Here is a 6,000-nt window from a genome sequence, read left to right on the forward strand (position 1 = left end):
GAAAAATTATCACTTTACATATAAAAGTTCAGCTTATACTGATTCAAAAAGTAATAAAAATTAGTTAGTATATGCCAGGCACTATTTTAAGTATTTTACATGTATTTATTAATTCATTTATAGTTTTTATAAAAATACTGACATTTGTGTACATATAGACCTAGAAGCTTCTTTATTTCAGCCTTGTTTATAAAAGGAAAAAATAATTCCAAACCATCTAAGTATCTATCTATACAGGAATAACTAAATAAACTTATGATACGTAAATACTATAGAATAATACTGTTTATTGCCATTATTTAAAACATTGACATACCCCGGCCTGCGTGGCTCAGTGGTTGAGCATTGAACTATGAATCAGGAGGTCATGGTTCGAATCCAGGTCAGGGCACATGCCTGGGTTGCAGGCTCAATACCCAATGTGGGGCGTGCAAGAGGCAGCCAATCAATGATTCCCTCTCATCATTGATGTTTCTATCTCTCTCCCCTCTCCCTTCCTCTCTGAAATCAATAAAAATATTTAAAAAAATAAAACGCTGACATAGATATATAGGTCCTCTTCCAGTTACTCTGGCTGCATTGCAAATTACCCGCCCCTCCCCCCCAAAACATAGAGGTATAAAACAACCATTTATTATGCTCACAGATTCTGTGAGTAGGAATTCAGACAGCACAGCAGGGATGACCTTTCTTTGCCCATTTTGCTTAGGGCCTCAGCTGGAATATTTGAAGGTTGTGAAGGGGAATCATCTGAAAACTTTTCACTCTCATGTTGGTGGTAGCTGCAGGCTGGAGGCTGCAGGCTGGAGACCTCAGTTCTATTTCATGTAGAGCTTTTCATGTTATCGCAGTATGGACTGGTTTGAGCTTCCTCACAGCATAATGGCTGGGTTCTAAGGATAAGAGACTGAGAGAGACACACACACAGGGTCGGGGGGGGGGAGGGCTGGGGGGAGAGAGAGAGAGAGAGGGAAGAAGAAGAAGAAGAAGAAGAGTTCCTTTTTATGACCTAGCCTTAGAAGTCTTACAGTCTCAATTCGATTTTGCTGCATTTTGTTTATCCACGCCATTACAGAGTCTCATTCAGGTTTAAGAGGTGGGGAAATAGACCCTCTTGAGGGGCAGAGGCAAGGTTCTTAAAGAACATGTGAGACCAGAAATATTGCTGTGGCTATTTTTGGAAAATACAAGTTTGCCATAGGTACTTACATTGAAAGACCTCCTAAACACCTTAAGAGGGTAAAATAAATGAGATGCATAATAAGTAAAATGTTATAATATTCATGGTTTTTTAAAAATACAAAACCCATATTTCAAATGTTCTAAATTGCTTAAAGATACATATTTTTCAAACTGAGGCAGGATGGTAAGAAGCTAGGGAAATTGCTTGACAGGTGAAATAGGGAAAACTGAGACAAAATCATTTAAAAAGGCCAAACAATTTGAGCAATTCACAGCCAGCTAATGAATCACAAGGGTTTATCTTCCCTAACCAAGGACATTTAAGAAAAATTTGTTTACACATTCCAGACCCGCCCAGGGCAGACTGGCTTCAGATCCCAGTCCCTCTTCAATTGCATTCTTTAAAAATAAAACTAACCAGAAAATAACCCTGACCCTTCTATACACGCATTTTGAATCAGCATATTGAAGGACACACCTGGAAAGCTAATGAATATTCTGTTAAGACCTTCCCCTGAGACCTCCCCTAGGATTCCCACTGGCTACAGAAAGATAAAAAGCCTCCAGACAAAGAACCCACACCCATGCCTTGTATCTCTGCTCTTTGTCATAAACGCTAAGCATCCACATGGGATTTGCAACCAGGGGAGCAGCAGGCAGCAGCAGCTTGTCTGAGCTTACCTGCTGAACCTGTCTGCAAGACCCCCCTTTTTGGACTTTCTGTGAGCTAACAGCAGCCCTGCATAGGCTCTCTCCTGCTGCTCCTTCTACCTTAAGCCCTTCCTTTGTTTCACTGTCCCCAGCTTTCATAAACATACTCTACAAATCACTTGGGCTCATATTGTGAAATCTTTCCTGCATGACGTCAAGAACCCACACACTATCGGCCGACCTGAGGCAGACTGGCTGTGGGCCCGGTACCTGTCCTGTAAAAAAAATGATATGGTTTCTAACTGTAACCTGGGTGTTCAGCCAAAGAACCAATCTGTTCAAGTCATGCAGGAAAAACTGACAAGATGGCCACCACACAATTCCTTAAGACGAGTTTAAGGGTAAGTTTTACTTGGAGAAATGTCTATCACTTGCTAATTGTGGAATATAACCTTGTAAGAAAGATGTGACTCCATTGTAATGAATGACTGGTGTCAAGGCTGCATGTGCTTTCCATATTGTAGCTTGGCATTGAGCTTTCTCACACTGAGAGGCTGACCTGATGTCGCAAAGTTATTTTCAGAAAGATGAGAGTTATAAAGACCTTCCTGAGGTCAGGGACTGAGTCTTCTTCACTTTGTATTCATATATTTAACATACGAAAGAGGACTTGCTAAATTTTTTGACTGAATTATGCTAGTCTCTCATTCAGCAGTCCAGGATGTTTATAATTAAGCAGAGTAAATTATGGCCTCTTTACTAATTAATAAGCTCATAAGAGTTCTGATATCTAAGCTAGGGTGACTCCACTTCATATCCCAGTATTAAAATCCCAATAATAATCTTCTAAGTCAGATGACATCTCTAAGAAACCTGTACTTACACTTATGGAATTTTTTCTTTCTTGCTCATGTTTATGAGTAATATGCTGATATGATGGTCACATTATTTTAGAGATAGAAATGAGATTAGTTCACACAGGATTTAGGCAGGGTGTCCCAAAAATATGTATACACACTGATAGCTGATAATTACATAAACACTGGCTTTATAATTATTCAAAGTGTGTGTATACATTTGGGGGGACACCATATATTTGCCTATTATGAGACTGAAAAGACAACTCTCTATGAGCAATGACTTCAGAAGAAATGGTCTCAGAGCAGGTGAAGTGTATCCAGTGATATTCTTCTATCTGAATAATTGGTATTTTTTACTATTGTCTTTTTTCTCTTTTAAACAACAAAATAACACACCTTCATTTTTTAAGAAGAAATTAAATCAATGAAAGGAACCACTAACAATTTCAAAACAAAATCCTAAAGCAACTTCCTGAAGTTAGCTTGGAAGGAGAAAGTTTCCTTCCCAATTCTTTCTAATGGCTAGACATTTTCCTCCTTTGGCCAGGTTTAGAGGGGAAACCTAGCTGTGTACCTACCTGGAAGGTAATCATGGGAATGGCGACAATAATACTGGAGAGATGCTTTAAGTTCCCTTTACTCAGCAGGATGACATGTTATGTGCCATAGGCATACATACTGAATAATTTAAATATTTGTGTACTTTTATTTTACTTGCCATGTGGTTCTTAATCCTACTAATCCTATCTATTATACATAAAGCCTTGAATGTGAGTGACCTTACTTTGTTTCCTCCTGGATGAAAGAAAAAGCATACATCAAATTTGAGGGCCATATAACTTAATCAAAGACTGAATATTAGAATGTTGTTTTACTACCTGTAATCCTGGAGCACTGTGTGATTCCCAGGTAAAGTGCTTTAATTAACAATATAATTCTTTCTCCCTTTGAGTCTTGGGGTGCAACAGCCTGTCTTTACCCCTCTTTTCCTTTGAGAACGGTGATTGGCAGTCCTAATTGTATGCACAGATTTTGTTTGTAGACCCGGGGCCTCTGGGGAGTATGAGGAACCAAAAGAGGACGATGGTCAAATGGTCCCCATTTCCATTACTTTTAACCTCATACTTACTTTCATAACCTACCCGAAGACATGGACAGGCTGGCTCTCATATCTCCACCTGGGTTTGTGAGTGGTGCTGGAAAGAATCATATATTCCTACATAGTTAAAGCCATTGGAAATTCTTGGTCTCCAACTTAGATGTGCTGCAGCTGTCAGGACTTCCAGGCTAGCTCCATCCCACAGCACCTGTTCTCAAGCACTACTTTCTTCACACTCTCCCTCTCAGCAGATCACCCTGCGTTCATTTCACACAAAAATATTAGCTATTCCATGGGTGCACTCTCTCAACTTCCACTCCCTCCCAATACCTATATATGCATCTTTATCTGAACTTACACTTACTTCCTTCTCCCAGTCTTAGAGGAGGATAGATGGGCCGATTCTTCCAGATTAAAACTTCACTCTGCTCATGGACTTTTCGATGCCATCTCTTTCAGTCTCCCTTGGGACCTGTCCCATCATTGTTTTCTCTTGAATTTTCAACATTACCTTTGCTAGTTACTGCCTCAGAGTTTATAAATGTGCTGCCTCTGAAAACTTCTGCTACCATCCTTTCTCCATCACCGTGAAGCTGCTCATCTCCAATAGATAGCCACTGTCTCCACTCAGGTGCAAGTTTGCTCTTCAACCAATCTGTTGGCTTCCTCCTCAGCTCTTTCACTAACAACTCTCTGGCAGAAGTCAACCATGATGGCCCAAAGGCTAGACCCATTAGACTCTTCACAATTCTCATGTCAACTTATTCCTCCATGGCATGGGATCCTGCGGTGCCCCTTTAGAAATTCTCCGCTTGGCTTCTGTCTTACCACTCCCTTTGCCCTTCTTCTCTGAACATTTATTCTCAGTGTTTCTTGATAACTATAGTCTATAATTAATAATAGTAGTAGCTAGCATTTAATATGGGCCTATCATGTTTTAGTATGTTTTAAGCAGTAGCCCATTTCGTTCTTATAGTAACTCTATGAAGTATACAGCATGAATTGGTGGTTAGAAGCCAGGCCAGAATTCGGTAACTAGCCTATTCCTGAGGCAATCACGGGAAAGGGGCTGAGTTTGCTCATATTAATTAGGCCTGTTTGAGGCTGAGAGTGAAATGAGCTGCTTCTGAGATTTTATATATATGGGAGTGAAGGAATGACTATAATAAAATTGGGGTTGCCACTTACAGCTTCATGTTCTGGACAATTTAATATCTCTGGGTTGCAGATTCCTTTTATTGAATGTGGATAATATTACATGCTTCATATGGTTTTGGAAGGGTTAAATGAATTAATACATTAAAGTGTTCAGTACAAAGCACATAGTAAGCTTTCAGTAAATGTTAGCCAGTCACCCATTCCACCCATCCATCCTCAGCATTTCTGCCACTCCTGTCCTCGTAAATTGCCAACTGATAATGTCAGTCTCCTGCTTAAACATCTTCAGTGACTCCATATTGCCTAATAATAAAATCTAAACTTAGGTTAGGGTGTTTTGGATACAAATAACAGAAAACCAATGCAATATAGCTTTGAAAAAATAAGGGAGTGAATTTGACCATGTAAAACACTACCAGAGGCAGTGTGAAGTTTGGGGTTAGTTGATTCAATGATAATGTTGAGAACCCAGGTTGTTTTTTTCCCCTCTCTCCTGCTATTTATAGAGTCCGCTCCATGCTAAAGCTGGTTTTCCTCATAGTTATAATATGGTTGCCATAAGTGTTTGGGGCTATGTGTTTCTTGATTCGTGCTCAGTGAAAGGGAAAGATTTTCAGTGACTTATGTGAATTACTTTCCCAGAAACCTCTAGCAAACCTCTCTTGGTGTCTCATCGGTCAGAATTGGTCATGTGTTATTCCTGACTCAGTCACTAGAAAGAGACTAAGTTTCCCTCCATATAGGCTCCCTAGGGCTAAGCGTGGGTGAACTTTTTTGGAGGCATATGGATGTGTGGGCAAGAGGTGTGTACTAAATAAAATTAAGTTTCTGGAGTGGATGCTGGAAAGACCACATTCTATGTTAACTGCATAAACAAGATCCTCTTGATGATCTTACCTTGAAGCACAAATTATTTTTGTCATGCACAACTTCAACTCAAAGTATTCAATTAATGATTATTGTATATATGAATGAATGAACTTTGAACCGAACTACTGCTTGTAGTTCCCAAGATGTGTAAGATGATTTCTGGTCTCTTTGTCTGTGTTC

Source organism: Eptesicus fuscus, chromosome 5 (assembly GCF_027574615.1).
Source record: "Eptesicus fuscus isolate TK198812 chromosome 5, DD_ASM_mEF_20220401, whole genome shotgun sequence".
In the NCBI taxonomy this organism is placed as follows: Eukaryota; Metazoa; Chordata; class Mammalia; order Chiroptera; family Vespertilionidae; genus Eptesicus; species Eptesicus fuscus.